At 39.4% G+C, this 25,034-nt stretch overlaps 1 protein-coding gene and 1 long non-coding RNA gene across 12 annotated transcripts in view; both read left to right on the top strand.

Moving 5' to 3' along the window:
• Positions 1–4,355, top strand: part of LOC116080684 — a 7,119-nt gene extending 2,764 nt beyond the window's left edge. The window contains exon 2 of the long non-coding RNA XR_004114538.1: positions 4,188–4,355. This is a non-coding gene — a long non-coding RNA (uncharacterized LOC116080684). The remainder of the gene's footprint in view (positions 1–4,187) is intronic.
• The window catches only part of Slc8a1 (solute carrier family 8 member A1), a 354,487-nt gene that overhangs the window by 203,008 nt on the left and 126,445 nt on the right, over positions 1–25,034 (top strand). The gene's annotated exons all lie outside the window — the stretch shown is intronic.

Consider the following 25,034-nt stretch of genomic DNA (forward strand, 5'->3'; position numbering starts at 1 on the left):
CTAAGTAGCCAGAGATGTAGATTTGCGTGAAACCACTAGACTAAGAGAGGAACAAAGAAAAAATAATAATATCTTAAATCAGCCTTTGTTTCTGCTCATTTCCTTTACTGTCGTCTGGATACTGTGCAGGGCAGAAGTATGAAGCAGATATCGTTTTGTTGACCTATGGAGCTACCCATCAATCTAGCAGCTGAACTTGAGACTGCATCCTTATCAACCTTTTTCCCTTCCTCACATTTCTACCATGCCCTAAATATTGTCCCTAAACGACACCTAAATAATAATTATTTCTATACAGCACTTGTGCATACTTCCAGATGATACCCAGACACTTTTCTCCCCTGCCTACTTCCTCAAACCCTGTCTACCAATCTGATTTTTAAATAACCTTCGGCTAATTTGTTCATTTTTTGTGGGGATATCCTGGGAACAATTTTCCCAAGAGCTGCTTATTTGATTTTAGGTGGAAATTCTTGAGCAAGCTCTCATGAATCCAACCTGAAGGCAGATTTATTACCAAAAGGAAGCATCATCGTGCCGAAAGCCGCCTATATGGTCTGCAGTATCTGCAGGGGGTTGCAGGGGGAGCAGTACAGCCGAGAGCAGCAGGCAGCACAAGGGAAAACCGGAAACTCCTCCTAAGCCAGAAGACCAAGCACTGCTTTGGCACTAAAGTTTACCTCTTTTTATTTCGCTGCATTGCTCTGAGCTACCACCATTAAAGTTTCACAGCCTTATAAATGACCTTGGCATTCCCAGAATCCCAGTAGGAATGGGATTAGATGTGAAGCTTCATGATGAAGAGAGGTGTCAGGGCTGAGCCCAGAGCTTAGGAAGAACTCTTCCTATTCTTCTCTGCCCTCTGGAACTACAGGAAATGAAGGCACTCGCTGCAGTCAGAGTCCTGAAGTAAATGGATTTGCCTGAAGCCACCAGAACTAGAAAATGACAGAGATGCTTTATGAGCGTGTATTCTAACAGTCTCCTGATAATTGGCTTTTTACCAATGTACTATGCTGTATTTGTGTAGAAAAGACAGTGTGTCTCACTGTAAGTTCAAGTTAGAGCAGGTGGGAGGAGAGATGACAACATTGAATTTTTCTCACTGACATGATGAGCCTTCAATATCCCTGCCTGAAGAGCATCCTTCCCAGTGTTCCATCTTTCTCTCTCCCCTGTACTTTGATCTATATTATACAATGTGCTCCTAATGTGGTAGTACAGTGGAGCTAAGAAGTCCCTTCTCCCTCTATATAAAGGCACATGCATATCCCAGTTAGCAATAGGATGCCTCCTGTAAGAAGCTTTTAGACAGGTGTATATCTGCCCTCCAAGATGTTGTACCTGGTAGAACAACAAAATACATCATGGCTTTGTCTTCATTACTGCATGCTTTGGGGCCAGTTTAGACAATATGTGCTCTTATCCGGTGCCCGACAGCCATTACATCTTTGAGAACACACACACATTTCTGCCAGCTGTTTTTTTTTTTAACATAACCAATCTGTTATGTGAGCTAGCCACTGAATTCTCCACCAAACTTTGCTTGCAGTTCTCTGTAGCTATTGTGTTCATGTTTGTCCTTTCTAGGCAGCGAGATTTTATACAGCATAGAATGTTTCTGTGTCGTTATAGAGCTCAGTAAATATTTGCTGACCAGCTGGTAACATGATAAATCTTACATAATTTTTGCTAGTTTCTACTAGGCATACAGGATTTGTAACTTAGTATAACACTATTTAATGAGTTCCATTTTTATAATCTCTTTTATGAAGTAGATGATTAGATGGCCTGCCCCTCTTTTGGCAGACAATAGATATCACCACAGACTCTAAGAGTCACTTCCGAAAGGATAACTCTATGACCCAGATTATACTCAAATGACCTTCTTTTATGATCATATAACTTTTCACCTGCAAATTCCAAGAACAACACATATGTGCACATCTCGCTAAGTCATAACTGTGGTCTAGCCAATTACCACAGGGTTCTGGTCTCATCAGTGAGGAGTAGTTCTGAATTGTCTGTGTGTGAATTTAGCCAGCTAAGTTAAGTATTATACAAAAATCACAAATATCTGAGAAATACCCTGGAATCTGCCTCATTCACTAGCCCATATGCCTTTACTTTTATCCCCTATCTTATAGCTGAGACATCAAAGTACAGCCAAATCTTCCCTCTTGACCACTGAAGAGCTGTCAGGTCATTGGCAAATTTATTGTCTTCTACAATAAATAACTGTATTGGTTTTAATAGTTCCTGTAATACCCTTAGCATAAACTCGTTATCAATATAGGTACATCTCAAAAGAGTGGATCGGAGGCAGGAAAGTTACCTTTGTCTCTTGTGCTCTGGGCTAAGATTAATGCTTAGATTTGAGTGTGAAAACTTGGGTGAGACACAACTCAACAGAATGTCTTCTTGAAGTAAAACCAATTCAGAGATAATTTAGGGTAGAAAACATTGAGCAAAAAGTAATCATCTTTGGAATCTATAGAAGAAAGTATTATGGTAGGTTTACTCCTGGAACAGATGTCTGTTGTTGAGTATTGTCTATGGTGTGCTGGGAACTGTTCTAGGCACTGGGTACTAAGCAGTGAATAGCCTCAAGACTTAGCCTAGACTTCAGCCCTCCGGCTGTTGTAGCCAGAGTCACTCCTGGTTCAGACATTTGCCTTTTATGGATTTTCTTCAGTATTACTCACATTTCAAATATAATTCTGGCATTTCTTTTCTAAAGATCACATAAATAACTTCAGTAAAATATCTTATCAATAAACATTGAAATTAAAAGTAAAATCTTATCCATTCAAATATTGTTTACAATATAAAACAAAAAATCTTCCTCTCTCCTTTTATTAATTAATTAATTTATCATCATCATCAACATCATAACCATCATCATCATTTTAGCAGAGATTGATACCCAAGCCAGGGCTTGTACATGATGAGAAACTAGTTTAACCAATGACCTACAACCCCACCTCTGTTTTGTTTTGTTTTGTTTTGTTTTGTTTTAATTCCCAGGGACCAGTGTACTAGACTTTTATTTCTATTTCAATTAATTGGGTGATCAAGTATTTTGGTATAAAAATACATATTAACCAAGTCCAGTGAAGAAGAATGAACAAACCCAGAAGCTCTGCAAATGTCTTTACACTGTAGGAGAAAATTCTTTATTTTGTTTAACCAAGAGAGTAAGTATTTAACTTGGCAAGGAAGACCAGATGAAAAGCCAAATTATCCCATGGATAAACACTGCTATCTTACCGTCTGGGTGTAGATACCATTCTTCTGGTACCATTAACTAGGACAGGGTGAATCACATCAACATGAGTAGGCTAATATAAATAAAAGTTAATGCTTAGATTGACTGTTATTATTATTTTATTTGGAGAGAGAAAATGTCAAGAAACAAGGAATATGCTTAAAAAACAAACAAAATTCTATTGAGAAGCTGGACTTTCCAACCTAGCCTCTTGATCTATGATGTTATTCTCTTCTGTGTAACACTACTAAAAATTTTCATACAGCTTTGTCTAAGCTAGAGTTTCTGGTATTGTATATATATATATATGCATATATACATATACATGCCTCTAGTATATGTGTGTGTGTTTGTGTGTGTGTGTGTTTGTGTGTGTGTATGTGTGTGTGTGTGTATTTGTATTAGATACTAGCAATTCTACATACAGGGTTTGGAGTCCAACCCAAGTTCCATAAACTTGCTGATTTCCCATTTCCTCATCTATAAATGTAATTGTGATGCTCAACTTACAGCTGTGTTCCTAGAGCCCTAGAAAAATGTCTATTGAAGAAGAAATAATGTCATCTTTGTGTTTGGAATCAGCTTGGCAATTTCTCAAAGAGTTTGTGAGAAGTTGTATTCTGTGACCTATAAGATGGCTTGGACCCATGTTGCTAAGGCTGTCATTCTCAGCTCTTTTATTCTTGAAGAAGAAGAGGCACTACCTGCCATATTTCAGCTGTTTAATTCAGCACTTTCCCTTTGGCAAGCAGCTGTTAGCAAGATTGACATGTGCAAGCCTGACTCCAGAGGAGAAGAGATAGAGCCAGCAAACCACACTAAACCATTTCAGACAACACTAAGCGGTAATAAGTGGGAAATGGTATGAGAATATATATGTATAATACGTAAATCTATATACATCTGTCCTTATTTGCAGATCACTCTATACAATACACGCCAGACTACTGCCTCACTCCTCAACCACAAGAGCTGTATTCATAATTTCAAGCCTTGTTTACATGAACTCGGCCTAAATCCCTGCTGAGTGGCTATCTAGTCTGTTTTACCAAACTGGAAAATAAAAGGAGGTTGATACATGTGCCAAGTCACGGCCCATTTTTTATTCCTCTGCCTGGTCATTCACTCTGTTCATAAAGATTTCTTCCTTGAGAGTCTACTCCATGTCCATGTCCAAGGTATGATACCTTCAGGTTCTGCTAGAGGGGCTATGGTACAACATCTAAATGATGTCCAGATAGAGAGCACGAGAGCCTGTCCTTGTCTCTTTCAAAAGCCAGTTAGTTACGAAAGCTACACCCACATTTCCTTGCCTTCTGCCTTTGTTCGCTTCCTTTTGCTGTCTCAGAAAAAAAAAAAAAAAAGCTGTCACAAATAGATGTGTTAGGGACCTGTAAATGTTCCTCAGTGTTACTGGCACACAACAGTTTGTGTGGAGGTGTCTTTGACAGGGAGGATCTCTATAAACATCTTGTACATGGACCCCATTGAATTGTCTGGGTCCAAACAGTCTCTAAATAACTGGTACTCCTTCAGAAGTCATTGTCTGGCACAGATCCAGGTGTGTTTCCTTCCCATTTGTCAAAAACAGTTTCCACATTGGAAAAACAAAAACAAAAATGCAGTGTCACTCTAACAGCCCAACCCTAGTGCTGCTGGATGAAGTCCCAGGATCACTAGGACAGACTTTCTTACTACTCCACTTCCACATTTTCACTCCTGTTAGGACTAAAAGAAAAATAGTTAGATTTTCTGTTTTCTTTTGCTTTTTTTTTTTTTTTCAGCTAAGGGAGCAGTTGTTTTACTATCATACTGCAACTTCCTTAGGCCCTAAATAGTCTTGGATAGTGGTACAATTGTCAATGAAAGGAAATCTGTTGGTTTCCTTGCCCTTTTTAAAAAGTGAATGAAATGGTGAACTAGTAAAACCAAATTCTTACAGGAATTGTAAGAATTCACTGTAGTGGTAGAATTTTTGGTAAGGCTGAGCCCAGGTTCTCCAGAACTCACTGCAAACCAAGGGTACCTGCTTCTTTGAGGCTCATATTGGGTCAGAGGTCAAGGTCCTGTTTGCAGCCAGCCAGCATTTGGATGCTTTTAAAAACTATCTCCGTTGCCAGCAGGAGTGAGCATAGGTGATCCTTTCTTAAATTCCTGATAACTGGATCCTACACTTTCCCCCAGAACAGCTGCTCTCAACCTGTGGGTCATGACTCCTTTGGGTGCTGCATAGCAGATATTTCCACTACAGTTCAAAACAATAGCAACTTCGCAGCTATGAAGGAACAATGAAATAACGGTACGATTGGTGGCCACCATGACATAAGGAACTGTATTAAAGGGGCAAAGCATGGAGGAAGGTTGAGAACCACTGCTGAAGTTTTTCTCTTGGTGCTACGCAGACGTCAGCCAAGAATAGTGTGAAAAAAGTAAGGAGCTGCTGAAGCGCAGTGGCTGGCAGGAGGAAGGTCTCGGGAGAGGGAAGCCTTCTGGGTGCTATTTCTGTGCTTAAGCATGGGTAATAATAACGGTAATGGTCTGTATAAACCCGAGTCCATGAACAAGTGTACTTATGCAAACTTTGAAAGCCAGCCTCCTTGCATCAGTAAGCATTCGGCAGGCTCCCCTTAAGAGGCTCAATGTCTTGAGTAGCAAAGAGTTACAGAGACAGGGTTGTAAGTCCCTTGAGCATGAAAAGAGACTTTACCCAGAATACTCGTTCTTTTTATGAAGGGTTGAATCAAGGTTGAAAAAGCTGATTACTGGAGCTTATCCTGGATGAGAAATTACCCCCTGCTATTACTCCAGTCTTTAGGATTTCCAGAACATTTGGCTCTCAGATTTAGCTAAATTTCCCAGCATGCCTCTGAGTTAGATAAAGAATATAAATGCACTAGAAAGGTTAGGGGAGATCAAGAAAGATACCTTTTTAGTGTTATTTCTTTTGCTCCCAGAATAAAGAGAAAGCCAACATTGATGGAGCCATATCACAGAAGAGTCTTCTGGTGGCACTTAACTGAAGGGACAGAAGCCAGGACTTAATCCTGTTATAACACTTATGTGGATGGATAAACAGTCTGCTGGGAGTTGCCAATTCTGAATAGTGGATTAGGACAAATCCACAAATTCAGTTCTTTACTCTACCCTAAATTCAAGTGAGGGCAAAGCTCCCGAAGTGCTAGGATGACAGGCAGTCACCTCCTCGGGATCAAGGAGCCATATCACATACCTGCGACAACAGCATCAGCCGCTTCCAGCTGACAGATATTCCAGGGATAATGATTGTTGTAATAACCCCTGATCTCTGCCCCAATTCTTTAAAAAGAAACCAGTCTTAGATAATAAGCCTTCATTTTCCAGAACTTGTTAAAGCTTTCTTTTGGAAGTTCGGAAGGAAGCCAGGGACTCAGCTCACATATATTGAGAAAGAGATAAGATCTATATATTTGTTTGTATGTATGAATGTATACATGCATGCATGTTTGTATCACATGCAACCTATGGAATTTATTTAGTAATATCCATATGCACATGTGTTCAGGGGTTCCTAGAAGAATGAACAATCTGTCAAAGGGCTTGTCCCTGAAGAGGACTTAATCACCTTTCTTCAGCACTCAGAAATCTGCCTGCTTGTAGCTTTACATCGAAGGACCTAGTTGACCAGAGTGACTTTTTACAAATGTTGGCTGGGAGATCTCAAGGCCTGGCTGATGTGGCTCTCCACTTTGTAGTTATTCTTGGCAAGGAGCCTGTGTAGAGTTGGCTTATGAGACAGTCTCTTGTTTGTGGCACATTTTAGTTCAGACCCTGAGAATGCTGACCAACACTGATGATAATGCTATTTTTTTCTTCTTGCTTCCCTTTCCAGAAATTGTGTAAAAGACAGAACAATCCCCATTCCGCATTCAAGTCCTGCCACCCAAAAGCACATTTCTCAGGCAACACCCCTCTTTTTTTTTTTTTTCAGAAATATCTTGCAAAAGACATTTTTTTGAACAGACTAAAAGGCTTTCCTCTTCCACACCCTTAGGAGGAGGACCGCATTTGTAAAGCCCAGAGGGTTCTGTTTGTTAACGAGAGGGATAATGACTGCTGAAGTGCAAGGATGGATCAGCTGGATGCTGGGAGGTCTCTGGTCCCTAAGGTAGATGAGAATTAAGATCAATAAAGATACTTACACTGCTCATACTCACAGGAAGTGCTATATGGGGATTAATTAATTATGCCTGAGTAAACAAGCAATTTTTCATGATTTTCTTCCATCATAACACATGTTTTTATCCTGTGACTATGAATGCTAAAATTATGTCTCAGGACATTAAGGAAGACATCTTCTAATGTCTATTTCCTCAGGTTTTATTTTCATTAGTTAATTTTTTTAGAATGGTAGAAATTTATATATTTAGTCATTTATATCATCAATGCCATGTCTGCCTTTACAGTCAGAGGAAATCTATAAATTATGACCACTACCTAAAAGGTGAAATATTTACATCTGACATGATAACTTCCATGTCCTCATGTAACTATTCAGTATGGTAACCCTTCTTCTCCATGGCTTATCATTTAGAAATGCCTTCTTTCAGACAAAAGGACTCATGGCCTTATCACATGGTCACATGGTGTCCTAAGTTTACTTGCCATTTTATACTAATTCTAACTTTAAAGATCATAATCCTAGCATTTACAAATACATTTTACCCTTACAAGAATTCTACGATGCTATTATCTTAACTATTTGAAAGGCGAAAGAGTGGGGGAATAAAATGTCAGTGTGGGAGATTTAAACAATACAACTGAAAATGAAATTTTAAATGCTTGAAATGGAAAATCAAAGCACTGTAGACAGTCAGGGAAAGCTCCATGCTAGCTCCACCTTGGAAATCCATTAGAGTCAAAGAATAAAATACAAACAGAATCACTGTCTTTTCATCACAGTAACACACCTGACTCTGTGTGCCAATCCACTTCCCAGGGCTGGTGGAATTTCTTTCCCTAAGAGGATAAAAAGGCCTTGCCACGGTATACCTGCTAAGAGTGATGTCAAGCCCCCCCTCAGTCACAGAATCAAAAAAGCACTTCCAAAAATGATGTTCGTGTGCAGTAAAAGTTGACAAGTTATCACTTGTCTCACTAAAAGGTTTTGTCTGATTCTACAGTAACTACATCGGAAATTGTCCCACAGTGTTTCAGAGTTTATGTTGTTCATAATTGACAGCAAATGAACCTTTCATATACTAAAGAATTGCCTTTCTTTTATCCTGACTTATGTAATTTTTTCTCATTTCCTGTCGATTACTTTTTCATGTGAGGGCCTTTTTCTATTTTATCAGCATTATAGGTTATTTCTTTTAAAAACCTATATTATACATAAGTCATTACTAAAGTGCTCCATGATGGCCTGGACTGTGCTATAGTATTAGGGATCCATAAAATTGCTAGCTGATGGATAAACTGTCTAAATGAGTATGGTATTAATAACAGTCCCAAGAGGACCAGCTCTTGGACTCTCTGTGACTTTGGGCACAAAGAGGCAACAGCTGTAAACCACCCATAAACAGCTGTGGACCACACATTTTAAACTGTCAACATCAATGGGAAAACAGTTTTGATTCTTAAAATTACAGACTTGAACCAGGGCTTTGGCCTTGTAAAATAATCAAGCTGTCACATCTTAAAAAATCTGAGATCAAAATTTTAAATTCCATGAATCTGGAGTAAGCATTAAGACCCAAAGCAACCAGTATTTAAGCATCTGTTCTTTGAGGACAAGTCAAAAAATCTTTGGAGTAAGTCATAAATATTTTTAAAGCGATGAAAGTTGAATATTAATTAAACTTTATAAAATTTTTCTGAAAAGAGTTTCTATATCAAGTGTGAGGAGGAATCTGGCACTGTTGAAAAATTAAGAACAAGACATGCAGAGAAAGCAGGCAGGAAGGAGCATGGTGCCACCTGTCCAGATGCCCCACTAGCATGTGCCCCACAAAAGAGAAGGAAGGCAGAGGCTAGAGTGGATCACCTTCGTCTCCAGCCCTCCGACACTTCACGATGTCTTTGCTTTGCTCACATTTGCACAAGGCTGTTTTCAAGCATGGACGTGAATACTACAAGAAGTGACCCTAGCCCCTCTTATGACTTGCTAAGGCTTTTCTCTGCAAAGGTACAACTAAAATGACAAAGCTATTGCAAGGAGAGTGACAGAGTAACCATCACACGTTTCTAAAAGATATTGCCTGTGATTCGATCAACATGTTTGTTTTTACATTAGATTCCATCACCTTAAGAAACTGAGACCCTGTGAATTGCCTGGGCTGATCCAAGGTTCGTAGTGGAAAACAACGTGTGTTGCTTGGCCTTTCTGTCCCTTGGTTTCCTTTGCCGCATAATGAGAACACTAATGTATTTACCTCATGAACTTGGAGTTAAATACATTAATAAAAATAATGGTTGCTTATCCATACAGGTGGTGACTGTCTCCATTCTTAGTTTTTATTTCTTCTGTAGTCACATCAAATAAGTATCCCTGACTTTGTTATAACCATTTATTGTGGCATTTTATTATGTTTTACCTGCTGTGTTAACTACTTTGCATTATTTTATTCAAATTCTATAATAACCTGATACAGTATCTATTGTTAATACTTTATACTATGTTTCCTTTCATTAAAAAATAAATTCTTTTCTCACATAATATATCCTGATTATGCTTTCCCTTCTTTCTACTCCTCCCAGTTCCTTCCCACCTCCCTCCTATCTGGATCCATTCTCTTTCTGTCTCTGATTTTAAAAAAAAACAAAAAACAAAATAAGATAAGATAAAAACAAACACTATCACTTTGAAGTTGGACAAGACAAACCAAAAGAAAACAAAAAGACCAAGAGAAGGCACAATAATCAGAGACCCACTCATTTGCACGCTCAAGAGTCCCAAAAAAATACTAACGTGGGGGTCGCATTACCCAGACAGGCAGAGGGCCTGGGCAGACCTGCATGGGCCCTGTACCACGTGCTGCTTTAGGCTCTGCGAGTTTGCAAGAGCCTGATCTCCTCTATTTTTAATTTGAGAAGAGTGAGTCAGCAAGAAGGCTCAGCAGGTAAGGCTCTTGCTACCAAGCCTGAGTGCCTGAGTCATCCCTGGAGCTCACATGGTAAAAGGAGAGAAATGACCCCTGCAAACTTCCTTCTAGCATACATTCCTGCATGATGAGACACACACACACATACACACACACACAAATAAATTAATAGCCTAATATGATAAAAACCTAGGAAATGAAGGGTATAGTATAAGTTTCTAGTACATAGTTAATAATTAGATATAGAATATAATATATAGTATAAATTATATAGTACATAGAATATAGAATATAGTATTTGGCCTGTTACAATGACAAATCCAGTATTGCCTCATCTACTATGTGGCCTTGTTTATATGCATCAACCATGCACATCTATCTTCTGTCCTTGCACTTGTTACATTACATATGGCATGGATTTTAGGTACTTTAGACTATGACATAAACTTTGCATTGTCTCCAATTTAAGTTTTCTAACTAAGGCCATTTGACTGATGACAGACTTTCCAAACTAAAGCACCACAAAAGGTCATGGTTTCCCCCATAAAATGTAAAGCATCATCAATGATTCCCATGAATAAATCATTTCAACCCTGGATAATGCCTAGTATATATCTTAGAGAGTATAGAAATAAATTATTCTTAGAGCATGGAATAAAAACATCACTGCAAAGAGAGGCTCATTTAAAGTGCTTCTTCAAAGATTTAAATGAACAACTGACGTGTCATCAAACGAACACAACTGAATGCTGCCCTTGTCCACTGCTGTCCCTGGGTGCGACACTCACATTGATGGTCTTGCTGTGTGTAGAAAGCACTCCCTTCTTCAGTGCCAAGTCTGCTCTTTAAAGCACTCTGGTTTCCACAAAGGATAGGAAAGACATGTTTTCTATTGACACATAACAGAGTAGGTTATTTTGCTAAAAATGCTCCCACACCTGGCTAGGCCTCTTGATTCTGCCCATTGTCCTCATCAAGCCTTTAAGACTTAAATGGGAAAGTAATCTCAGGGCTGTTTTTGTCCATCACCGCATACTGAGACAGCTTAACCAACTTCCCCTGGAAACATCCCTTTGGGGGAACATGTGGTCACAAGAGCCTTCTGTGAAAATCAGCTGAGTCTCATGGTTCTCAGTCTTGTCTTCTGGCCTGGCTGCCCTCAGAGCCAGTGAGAGAACACTGAGTGAACCGGAGCTTTCAAGCTCCTCAGACATCCAGCCAAACTTGCCTTTATAAAGTCACCTACTGGCAAACATTGCTGAGACCAGACAGTCACATTTGGGTTTTTACATCCAGCTTTGTAGACCCTCTTGAGAGTTGGAATAGGAACATCCCCATTGCAAACAATGGGATCTTTCAAGAGGTTAAACCACACCCTGCTGTGTTTGGGGAACTCACTGAGGGGGACACAGTTCTTGAACTTCCAGGAGAAAACTAGCACACACAGAAGACACGTCAATCCTCATCCCCCAACTCCATTCCTGCAGGCTGACCTTACAAAGCATTCACTTATGAGAAAGTACTACACTGGTGTTCCGCCTTCATTGATAAACTCTCATTTACCAAGGCACCTTCCACACAGTTATTCTCACAACAGCCCTGACATGTAGCTTGGATAAGGGTCATCATCTTTATTCGAAGCCAAGGATATTCAACTGCAGAAGACTGTATTATTCTAGGTACAGGAAGCCCAAACACAAGGAAAAGGCCACAAATCCAGACATCCTGACTCTCGACCCAGAGTCCCTTCAAACTTCCTACTACTGTAGATGAAAGCAGACAACTTTGAATATGACCCAGTCTGTTGCTTTGTGGTTTAACCTTAAATTTTTCTTCTCTACAGACACGGGTGGTTATTCGCAAAAGCTAATGTGCTTTATTGAATTCCAAGTGATGGTAACTAACTGGCAGCTAGCTTAGTGAATAGTTAACATGACAGAGTTTTGTCCTTTGATCAGAGAATAACAATTTGAGCCTCTTGGCTTCTCTGTCCTATAGCTGCCTCTTGGTCATAGGATAACCTCAATGGTACATATAGAGGCCTTGTCTATACTACACTACTATTGTTGATCATTGCAGGAGAATAAAGACTACAGTGCAAGAATTTCATCTACATTTTAAAGTGCTTTAATTATAAACTATCAGCATATAATTAATTTTTTTCTTCATTTAATATAAGGACAAATTAAATATTTTAACCACTTGTAAGTTATTTCAATATTAATTTTATTAAGCTTTGTGCTAAATAAATACTTCAACTTTGATGTACTCTCTGTAGTGAAAAAAAAATCTAATAGTTTCACAGTCTGCACATGGTCCATGGAGGAAGGCACCCTGTGCCGTTATAATCCCATATCTATGTATGGCTTCTATTTAATCCTGTGCAAAAGGCCTCAGACCTTGTCCATTAAAGGGAGAATTTCTGGTGCACTCGTATCCAACTGTAGTAACTCAATTTTATGCAGGATCACCAAGTTTCTGTTTGCTGGAACATTTTTATTTATGATTTTATTTATTTATTTATGAAGCATTTTTTATTTATACAGCAATTGCAACTTTTTAAAATGAAACTAGAAATAACCCCCTAATTTGGTTTCTTACAGAACAAATGGGAACCAGTTTGTGCCTTACTTAACCTTTTGCAAAAGGTCTATTTACTTTAGGCACAGTAAGGTTAACTAAGTACAAATTTCGTTTCATGAAGTACACAGACAACTTTTCCAAGATTCTCAGTTTTCAGACAACCGTATTCCATGGCATTTTACCTGCATGTGGAATGTCATGAAGCATAATTTCCATTGCCCTTCACTATGACTTTTAACACTCTAATCTTGCAATTGCCTTCTAAGTTAATCCAAAGCACTATGTTTTTATTTATATATGAGCAAATTTGGATTACCCAATATGAATAGGGCCACAAATATAAGATACCGTGCTTACATTTCATTGGTTGAAATCCCATGATAAAAGGAGGCACACAGCTGTGAAGGTAGCAAAGCCATGTCCTATCTTCGGTCTACAGTCACCTTCCTGTGTCCCACCCCTCCACTTTATTAAACCAAAGGAATAAGCAGGTATGCCTGAATGCTCTAAGAGTGGTGTGATGTCATCTTAAACAGGCAGAGAGAGTGCTGTGAGGGCCCTCAGAGAAGCCACTCAGCACTAAAAACAGCAACACTGGGAGATACAGAACACCTCCCCAGCCTCCATAAACAGAATCCCCTCCCTCTGGTCCATGTGCTCAAGACAAAAGACTGAGAAGCCATCTCCGAAAGGGAAGACAGAGGTGGCATGATATCTGTGCGTCTGCTTCCTTTCCTTGTTGTGTAAATGAATGATTTAGAAAATGACTTGGACTTTAGCTGCGTTCTGAGACATTAAGACAAGAAAGGAAAAGTTCAAACACACCAGGCATTGCTATGGTGTCATTCAATACCCTTATTTGGTCAGTTGTCAATTTCCTGGTCTCCATTTCAAAGTACAGAAAGGTATGAGTCTCCATATTAAAAGGCCTTATTATAGCTGATAAATAGTTTCTACTTCTAGACTCCTTGTAATGAATTTTTGTAATTTCCATATGGCTTATACTTTAAAGCTCCTGGCCTCGAGCTTTTTTCTCTAAACTAGTAAACAGGACAAGGCATCGTGTACTCTCTTCAGTTTCTCTTTTGTGTTATCTATTCATAGGAAGCCTATCCTTAGACTTCCAGTTTATTAAGAATATTTGGAATATGTACGTTAGTCTACATATTGCCCTAACTATTGATGCATGACCCATATTTTGGTACATAAAAAGCCTATGTCAGTGTTCTGGATGTTGTCAGACTGGAAATTAGCCCTATCTAGTTCAGAATCATCTAGTTGGCTTCTGTTCACTAAGTGAAACACAGATTTGCAACACTGTCATATGAGGAAGGTAAAACCTATAGAAAGGTTGTTGTTTAATGCACTACAATGAGGATGGAGCCGGAATGTAGAAATGGTGCCTGTTTTGACTTAGCCAGTGCTGTACACAGAGCCTTCTAGTGTGTGTGCTGGGGTCTGTTGAGCTGTTGTGACATGTCCAAGCCTCACAGCACAGTCTCTGCATATGGTGCCAAGACTACTTCTCTTGACTGTTTTGTTTCTGAAACAGTACTTCTTCTACATGAGGACCACTATGTTTCTTTGCTCATTTGTTTGTTTGGTATTGGTTTTCACTGTTTTATTTTGAGATTTATTTTTTGTTTATAAGAATATTCTACCTTTGTTATTCAATGAATTCATATAAAAAGGAGGAAGAAGGTCTGGAGAGATAGCTAAGCAAGGGGTCAAAGGGGCTCATAGTGGTTTACTACTGCCCTTAAGTCCAGGTAGAGAGGGTCTGATGATCTCAGCCACCAGATCACACATGTGTACAAATATACCCACACATACACACATACACTCACAGAGCGGGGGAGAAAGAGAGAAATATAAACTAAATCATTCTAAAAAAGAAATATTAGGGTAGTCACATAAGCTTAGGGGTAGAAACAAGCAGAGAGAAGAAGGCTACCTAAAGATCAAGGTAACTTAGCAAAGGAGCAGCGGAAAGGCATTGTGTCTCTGCCCAGTGACTCTGAGGACAGGAGGGACCTCTTCCTTCAGTGTCAACTTCCTGCTACCACTGTGGGTTGCGAAGATTAGAAATCTTTAACCTAACCTGTGATAGACAAATTCAAACTGTCTGATACTGGAAAAATGAGTTCTTGAATTTTCCTTAATAGAGTAGTAGTGATTCAGCCTTTCCATACCTTCTTATGCCTCCAGGGTAGCATAGTGCCAGCTTGACTACCACTGAAACTGATTAACCTGGGGCTGCTGGTTGGCCATACATATCAAACAGCCAGTGATGTGAACTATGCTGTGCATTCCAAGGCATCACATGCCCTGGCAAAAGTCAGTCGCCCTCTCTTTTGCAACTCCTTAGTGTTATAAGAACTAAAGCGATCAGAGTGGCCCATGAGACGCAACAGAAAGTGACACACTGATGGACTGTAACAGTATGTAAATGCCAAGAGCCCCATCCTGAGTCTCCAGGCTCAGTCACAGTCAGTGCCTTTCTCCCTGAAGATCTCACTGAGACCTCACCCAGACTAAGCCTCATAAACCTGTCCCTAGCCTTCAAATTCTTCCCCTCTGTTGTGAAATGCCTCTTTTGTAGTAAAGAAGAGCCTGGGGTTGGTGAACTACAAGAAACCCTTAGTCAGTTGTAAAGGTGAGTTCTCACAGCCTCACAAAGGCTCCCATTTCTCTGTACTACATTACCTGATTCTCTTAGCCTCATTTACTTGCCATCTTGGTGGTTTTCGTAGGAACCTGGGGGCTGTATACTTCTTGTACATCATGAATTTATATTCTGAGTTTTTATGCTTCTCTCCAAGCTATAAATGAAGCTAATTTAGAGGAGAAATTTTTATTTGGGAAGGTTAATAGGTTGCAACTACTTAATCTTTTGGAGATGACTTTCTTGGTACTAAAATTATTCTTACTTAAATTTTGAGTCTTCTCTGACCTCTCTTAAATCTTGGGCTGTCACTCACTGAGAGAGGTAAGGAGGGTAGGAACACTTTCAGGACTTTGGACTTTGCTGATACAATAGAATAGTTCCCAGAGAGTAGCTTATGGGCTGTGACCTATTTTCTGCCCTTTATACATGTGCAGAGGAATCCAGATGGTTTGATTAAATATAGCTTCTCCTGGCTCTGATGGAAACATTTTACAGTGTAGGGTTTGGAGAATTAGCCACATGGTTCCTATTAGCATTAATGGAGGGCACCAAGGCATTCCCCATATTCTGAGCTAAAAATGCAACCCCAATGCTTGTTAAAGGGACATTTCTTCCGTTTATAGACCATCTGGCTCCAACTGTTATTTATGCAAGTGCATGAAAAATGTCTTGCCCTGAGTCTGTGCATTTAGAGGTGGCTGGACAGAGTCCAGTATTTCTTGAACTTTGGTCTGCATCAGAACCACTTACTGGATTGTTAAAAATGGAGATTCTAGGAATTCCACTTTAGTAGGTCTGGGGCAGGACCCAGAAACTTTTGGCTTTCTCACCCATGTGAGATATGTCAAGTGAAGGTCATCTATGGACCACTCTTAAAGGTCGATGATGGAAAAAAGGAGGATTTCCTGTTATAGACACGTGCTATGAAGTGCAGTATGAATCCCAGCTCTCCATTGTGAGTAAAACAACATCTCTCCTAACTTTTGGTCATTCCTTTTATTAGGAAAGTGATAATGCTGAGGTTATGTGTAAAATACCCATAATATTGCAATACTTATATTGTCTTTCTTATTCTATTGGATAAGAGATAAGTTTTCAACAGAAGTGGCAATTCAATCTGTCTTTATCAGATCTCCTTCCTGCCATCCTAATGATGTGGTAGACTGAGAGGGAAATACACAGAATGAGACCTTTGCTATCAGAAAAAGAAATCACTGCAAAAAGCAGTACCTATGCTGAAATGTAACTGAGCTCTTTCTTCTCCTAAAACACAGAAAAGATAAAAGCTACCTTGTTATGCTGTGAGAGTTTAAAATATATTTACTGAGATGTCAAGCTAATATATCTACTGTTCTATCACGATAAGTCCTTTGAAATGATAGATTCTACGTTTTGTTTGTTTATTCATTCATGTAATAAATAATGGTTTATTTTGCTGGTTGCTGAGTACATACCAGATACCTTTCTAATAGCCATGGGGTCAGACAGTCTATATATATATATATATATATATATATATATATATATATATATATCACATATATATGATATATGTGTATATATCATTATACGTGTGTGTATATATATGTATATATATATAATTTTTATATATATATATACATATATATATATATATGATATATGTTTTCTGCTATTGACAAGTGTTCAGCAACTGAGTGGAGCCAAATAAGCCATTGCATATTTTTGCCAAACAATGCCTTTTTTGAGGACTGGTATTGTTAAAGGTAACTACAGTGCTCAAGGTGGAGGATAAATAATGGTATGATAGGAGGTTAATGAAAAATGTTCACTAGTCAGTATTGTGAGTCTACTTACTAAGAACATGCTGTGAAATTTCTAGTCTATCAGTTTGTCCCTGTCCTTGACTTCTGATACTTAGAATAACAAAGGTTAATATGACTATTGCCCAGAGACAAAAACTGATCTATGACAGGATCGAATATTATCTTTTTTCTTTAAGGAGAGAGCCTGTGATCTTGATAATATGTTAACAAAGCTCCTTTTTATTTACTTTTCTTGTTTCACACTGCAGTTAGTGAAAATATTTTACTATTAAAGGTGATACAAAAATCCTAGGGTTTTGTTGTTGTTGTTGTTGTTTATTTTGTTGAACTTTTTTTTTGTGTTCTGGTCCCCCTATTCTATTTGAACCTTTGCCAACCATTTTCCCCAGGAAAGTAAGCTTTACAAAGTTTCTAATAAGTAACAAAATTCATATATAAGCAAGATAGAAAGCTCCTTTCCTAACGGTCTAAACAAATAGACTGACAGGACATTTCATTGTTTATCTTCCCAGTTCGAAGTCGTTTAATGACAGCCTTGCCCATTAAACTACCCAAGTTGGTGAGGGCAGAAGCAGAGCACGAATTCCATTCACAGCGCACTTGAGAGATTCCTCTCTACTCAGTGACACGGAAAACACAAATGCATAAGCATCAGCTTGCATTCGAAGCAGTATCATTAGCCTGGGAAGGAGAAAGCGTGCAATGATCCAAGGACAAAGATGCTGTACAATGTGCACATGAATCCATGAGTGGTTTATAGTGCAGAATTAGGAAGTGGCCAGTATTGCCCTACTAACTTTTCCCTTGGGAAAGTTTGCCCTAGAAAATTGTAGAAGACAAAACGCAGGGTATCATTGTGCAGCCTGCTGCAAAGCCAGGTGAGCCTGCAGTGTCCAGCAGTGAGCAGACCTCATTTCAGTGGTCCTAGAATAGATTCCCCTGTTTCTCCTTTATGCTCTAGGTCTTTACTCCAACCTTTGAGATCAAAGGACACACAGAGTAGCCTCTCCTTGTAGACTTATTGTGGGTCTGGGGCTAGAAATTGAGGTTGATGTTGTTGAATACCTTAACTTATGTGGAGTTGGCCCCTAGATGCAGTTGGACATATTTGCTGCAAGCTAACAAATAAAAGGGTAGGAAGCTCAAGAAGACAGTTCTACAGTTTGGAGAGAAAAAATATTGCTATACACAATGGCTAGAAAAGACCTCTTCCTAGAAATGTTTTAAGTGAAGAGGTATTTTAGGGTACTGAAGCAAACCATGCATACCAACTTCTAGAAAAGGTTAAAACTCAGGCTTCTGGGGAAACAAATAAAGCCATGGGCATTCTAAATGCTTTCTCTTCTCATTGATGAAAGTGGTGGTGATTATTTATTTAATGGGATTGAGACTCTTGGGAAATCAATTTGGCCCTTTGAGGAAAAGTGGATCAAACTGAATAGATTAGGTATGCTTTGCCTTAGAATACTCTCACAATGGCTATTCCCTAGTATGTCATTGGATTCTGTTAGGTCAAGGGTAGGGCTAGGACTTGCATCAGCAAAGAATCACTAACACAGAAATGTCATACTTACCAGACAGTTTTCCAGTCATGCACACGGGCACACGGAAAGTCACGCTGTAAATAAAAATTAATCTTTTCTTGCTACCTAAGCAACAGCGCTGAGTGTCATGTAGAAAATAAACTACTGCCTTTGGTTCCAAAGAACATCACATAAATAATTTTAAAAGTGGTTTTGTAGCTTCAGAGCCTCAATCCATGTAGTCTCTAGGTCATGAGCCTGTAAGAAATAAAGACTTTCTTTAAAGCTAGCAGGACCTTTCCATCAGTTCTATTATCTACTGCCTTCCTCCAAGGTTTTCAGTACCTTTCACTCAGCCTTTGCTCAGTGAATAATTCTTTGTCTTTCTTTGTCCAAGAATAAGAGAGAAAAGGAAGTCACTCCTAATTTTCTCCTAAAGAAAGGGATGCAGCCACTTGGACTTCTTTTCTATGAACCAGTGAGGATATTTGGACAGTAGTACAAAAGCAGTCTCTTCAATATCATAAGACCTGAGTTTGAATACCGAACCTTAACAGTTTTTCATTCTGGCAAATATGGAAAGGTTAGGCTGTGCTTCAGTAAAAGCAACTCCCCAGGAGCTCAGAGTAATCATGGATTGTTTTCATTCTCACACTGGACATCCATCATTGTGTGCAGAGGGCTCTGCTGTATTTCGTCCCTTCTCCAGGACAGGTTACTGGACTATCATCTGTCTGAAACATCAGTGTTTGTGGTGGCCCAAGAAAGAAAAGATGGCTTTAAAAGCTTCATCTAGAAACACTCTATACCTTCCTCACTCGTGTCATTAGCAATATAAGTCACATGCTGGCATCCAGCCCCAGGGAAAGTGAAGCGTAATTGTGCTCTGTATCCAAGCACACTGATAGTCATCATCTACCCTGCTCCACTTCCATTTCCCTACCTGCAAAATAATCATGCTCACTTCTGAGGGGTGTTGTGATTAATGGCCATGGAAAGTGTGCTCCTTGCTGGCTAACAGTAGCTTCTGTTACAGCTTGGTCAGACTCTCTTTTACATACCATTTAAGGTGCAAATGATGTTCTACCTTCTTTTACTTTTGCTCATAACACACCTTAGTTATTTTACAAATAATATGGAAGCTAGAAAGGTAAAGTGACTTTCTTAGGGAGTAGCATGCGGATCACAGAGCAATGACTTCAGGCATGCTGCTGGTTTCCATTGGCTGTGGATCACCGAGCAGTGACTTCAGGCATGCTGCTGGTTTCCGTTGACTGTGGATCACAGAGCAATGACTTTAGTCATGCTGCTGGTTTCCATTGACTCCCCAGGCTCTGCTTTCGATGCTGTTCTACAGATCATTAAGACTCTAAACCATGTGTATATGTTCATATTTGAAAGTGAAGTTCCCTGAGCCATTTCTCCTCTTCACTATGAATCAAAAGCAGTTCCTAAGATAGTTAGGGGTTGAGGCCAATGAACAATTGGATGCCATTGTGTTTGTCCTCATAAAAATAAAGCTAATGTCTCTATTCTGTAACTTAAAATGGTTCATTGACTAATAGGTTTTTTAAAAAACTACTAGAAATGTTAGGACTTCACTTCTTTGATTTTCAAGTAATATGTTGTCAACATTCCCAATGAATCAAAGATGGTGCTTATCAGTTGATCCTTAATCCACCACTGGCTTTGGTCTTCACAATATCTAGATAGAAGGATCCATGGAAACCTGAAGGTGCAAAGTATTTATTTAAATGAGATAAACTACTTGATCTAAATTATACAAAGAGCTGTGGTAACTGTGGTAACTGGTGGGACTACAGTACTCCACAGAAAAGTAATATTGTCTACTTTCATGGAACGTAAGGTTTGTCTGTGAAGCAGTCATCAAACAGAAGCATCACAAAGGACATTTGAAAAGTTGTATTTGTGGTAAAGCAATTGCCTTCACATACTGTTTTCTAAGCCTCCTTTTGAATCCTTTTCACTCTTTTCTTTCCATCTTAACCAAGAAGACTTGGGGAAAAAGGTGTTTGTTCTGACTTAAAGCTGCAGTGAAAAGACTGGATTGCATGGTTGCTCAGTGCCCTCTCATGTTCTTTATATCATTCATCTGCACCCAAATGGAAGCATCACATCCAAAGGGCCATGAACTTCCAGAACTGCCTGCTGTTCAGGCTGTACCTTCTGTCTGCAACTTACATTGTCTAAATTTCTGAGAAGAAGGGACCAAATCAGCCAAATGATAAGTTGGTATTGAAATTACCTAAAACTTCCATTACCCGATAAGAATTTCAATCCTGGTGCAGCTCTAGCAAAATCCCAGGTGAGCATTTTCTAACACGTTCTGTTAGATTACTGTCCATGCTCAGTGTGAATGAGAAGCCTGGTTCAACCAAGTGGGGAGAGGATCAATAACTAACATCTGAAACGACCTGGAAAATGATTGCTTCTGCAAGTACAATCTGTTATTCTATGGCTATAGAATGTTACAGCCCGGCTTCCTTGAGAAGCAACTCCACAGGGGTTTGGGAGTAGTTAGTGTCTACACCTCCAACAAGCACACTCAGACTGGCTTTCCATTTACTGTGATAGAATGTCTGCTGCATTTCTCATACACAGGTTCCTTACAGTCATGATTTCCCAAAACACAGGCCATCCATGACCCATGTCCATTGCTTGCTTTGTGCAGGCAGCACATTTAGATTGTAAAACAGACTTGAAGGGATTATTCTCCTCCTTGTTTTTCTCTCTTCATCAAACTACATCCAAACCTTAGCTACTTTACGAATTTCCACTTCTTTCCATTTATGGCTATGAACAAGATGAAGAAGCTTTCATGAACAAAACTGAGCTGTTGGGTTTGGCACACCTCAGGCTTGGCTAGGCACAGGAGAGAACAGCGTGTTTCACATCCCAAAATGAGAGAGTTCCTTTAAGTTATGATGTTTAGGTGTGTGTGTGTGTGTGTGTGTGTGTGTGTGTGTGTGTGTGTGAGAGAGAGAGAGAGAGAGAGAGAGACAGAGAGACAGAGAGACAGAGAGACAGAGAGACAGAGAGACGGAGAGACAGAGAGAGACAGAGACAGGGTCAGAGACAGAGACAGAGAGACAGAGACAGAGAAAGACAGAGAGAAAGATAAAGAGAGAGAGAGATGTTATTTGACAATGACCAATTGAATATGTTAGAAATCGTGTTGAAAAGAATCCCAAGTACAGTGAATCTTCTTGCATGAACTTAACTTTGCCTTAAGTCCTCTCCAGTGACTGTGGCTATAACTTTGATGTACATCTCAACATGGCTAAGATTTAAAAAAAAATGTTTCAGACAATACTCACTGATTCTGGTCTTTATGGTTGAAACTTAAGAGTAGGTTAAGAGCTCATGAAACAAAAGCAAAGCAAAGCAAACAAACAAGCAAAACCAGTATTGCTAAAAATTGGTTTTAGAAGGATTAAAAATGACCCATGTAGACAGAAGAGACCTGCCTTCTATAAGCTATGGACTTTTCAGTTGTTTAGTCTAGGGTAAATAAAGGTTTATAGTAAATAAATTGTTCTCTGGATATTCCTTGCCAGGAGGTCTGTGTTATAGTTTGTCCTAGGGAGGTAGCTTGACAGAATTAGATTAACATTTATCCATAAGAATTTTTTTAAATAAAAAGAAAAGAGGAAAGAGAAGGAGAGAAACCAAGTAGATGCTATTCAGAGTCCTGGATTAGAGAAATGGAGCACCGCTAATGTACCAACACAAACAAAGCTGGTCAGGTTGGGTTGCAGTGATTGTTCAGATATATGGTATTAATGATGCAGTACAAATTAATTAAATTCACTGTTGATGTTTTGGAGAATGAAACCTTGAACATATATAGTTTTGTAGGGAAGATAGCTGGGAAACATCCTATGCACTACACAATATGCCTACACCAACATGGCATGTCAGGTACCAGCATGGAACATAGAAGTATTTATTCAATACCTGAAGGAAAGAATAACAGAGGGAGACAGATGTTGAAGGACATATTAGGCTCAATTTCTCTATATACTAACCCAAATTAGTTCCCGAATTTTGGATGGAAGGGCTATTAGCTGTTCTCAAAATTCAAAAACTACTTTAAAAAAAATTAAAAAAAAAAAACCATAAAGATTTGCAAATGAACATCACTGTCTGAATCCTGACGACAGAGACGCCTAACACAGAAGGGTTCTGCTGTGAGTGTTGCCATGGGAAGGAGGGGAACCAATGAGCAGGAAGCTCCTGAGGGTGCAGTGGAAAGGAAGGACCGCTCACCAAGGCTCTGTGTAGAGGAGAGTCTCTCTCTGCTGTGGGACTCCTTATGTCAGGTTAATGGAAACCGTGAAGACCCCAAGCTGAAATCTTCAAGCAGTCAGGTATTTGCAGCGAGAGGGATGCCATGCATTTGCATTGCAAGAGTTCTAGCTCAGAACGTCAGCTGTGAATGCCAGAGGGAAGCCCAATTCTCTCATTCAGAAAAGAGGTTGCTAATTGACTGAATTTCAGTGTCAATCCCTATCACCCTGCACCTAACTTAGAAATGACTTATAGGCTTTTTTCCCCTCACCACTTAAAAGTGTCACTTTGTAGTCCTCTCATTTTCTGAGAATCCACTAAAACTACACCAGACACTAAAGAAACAGTGAGAGAATTGTCTTGAGTACAGAGGGAAGAAAGGGTAGTGAGTAAAATTTAGTGCAAAACATCATATTTTCAACCATCATGAGGTTGGTAGGCTGGAAAAGGAATATGGCTCCTTGTGCTTCTAGAGGCAATTGGGCACCTGTACATTTGCACACAGTAACTGGAAAAAGTGGCTAGAACTCATCCCAGACATGCCTCTCAATGAGGGAACAAATTGCTGAATGCTACATCCAACATTGGAGATGCCAGTGTGCAGGCAGTCAGAGATGCTGAGGGTTGTAATTTGAACAAAGCATCGCTGTTGAGAGATTTTCCTTTTACTGTGCTTTTCTTATGATGATAAATCACAGGCCCTGTGCACGGGATAATAACACAGAATGTTTGACAGCTTTTCCCACAATTGTTTGGCAATCTGTTTGCCTAATTATTGTTGGTATTCCCCAAGCTAGTCAGTTGCTAGAGAGCAATGTCAGTGTAGGCGTGGTCTTTCCCATCCTGTTCTACTTGGCCCATGCTGTGCTGCTGGATTAAAGTTGACCATCATCTATCTCTACCGTGGAAAATGCTGAATTAGCCTTGGAGTCCTATGTTCATGTGGGGATGTAGATCTGCCATCCTACTAGACAGCAAAGTGAAGCACTAAAAATCTGGTTCAGAATATTGAGTCTGAAAAGGAAAAGAACAGTGGGCAATTCAGATTCATCAAGTCCACTGACACTCTGGGATCACTCTCCTTATGGTCATGGATCGGAAAGTCTTTTATTTATATAATCACCTTGCATTGTAAAGAATGAAAATTACTTGTCCTATTTAACTCTAGCAAAGATCAGATTGCTGCAGGGGGAGTTACCATGAAGTAATATGTTTTCGGAAACAGTGGCTATCTTCGTCATCGGGTTATCTCACTGGGCCTTCCTGATAATGTTCCCACCACATACTAGGCTGCCCCAAAAATGAGCCAGATAAGAAGATGCCATAGAAAGGATGGTGGAGTGGGAAGTTCTTCTCTATAACTTTTGCTGATTCTTCTAGGTTTCAGTATCTTTTCTTAAGTTTCCTCTGACTGGGCCCATCTAATCTACTACCAGTATCTGACAGCAAGTGAGTGCAGCATAGTGGACCAAACATCACCAGCTGTTTGTGAGTTGAAGGCTGAGAACTCGCTTAAAAGGAACACCCCATGTGGCATATCTGCACAGTTTTGCTGAAATTCATGGGTATGCTGTAGTGTTTCAGGTTATACCAGGGTTAGGCAAAGCCCATTTAAAACAAAACAAAGATGTCCTTTTTTAGAATCTGCAACTAATTTTCATCTTGTGATCAGCTGAAGATGTTAGCAGGCTGTGTATTTATATTCTGACTATTTCGTTATTCTTATTCTTTATCTTAATGATCTTAGACCTAAATGTTGGCAAGGTTATAATGAGGAGGCTCCGGGGGGGGGGGGGG

The sequence above is a fragment of the Mastomys coucha genome, unplaced genomic scaffold (assembly GCF_008632895.1).
Source record: "Mastomys coucha isolate ucsf_1 unplaced genomic scaffold, UCSF_Mcou_1 pScaffold6, whole genome shotgun sequence".
Classification (NCBI taxonomy): domain Eukaryota; kingdom Metazoa; phylum Chordata; class Mammalia; order Rodentia; family Muridae; genus Mastomys; species Mastomys coucha.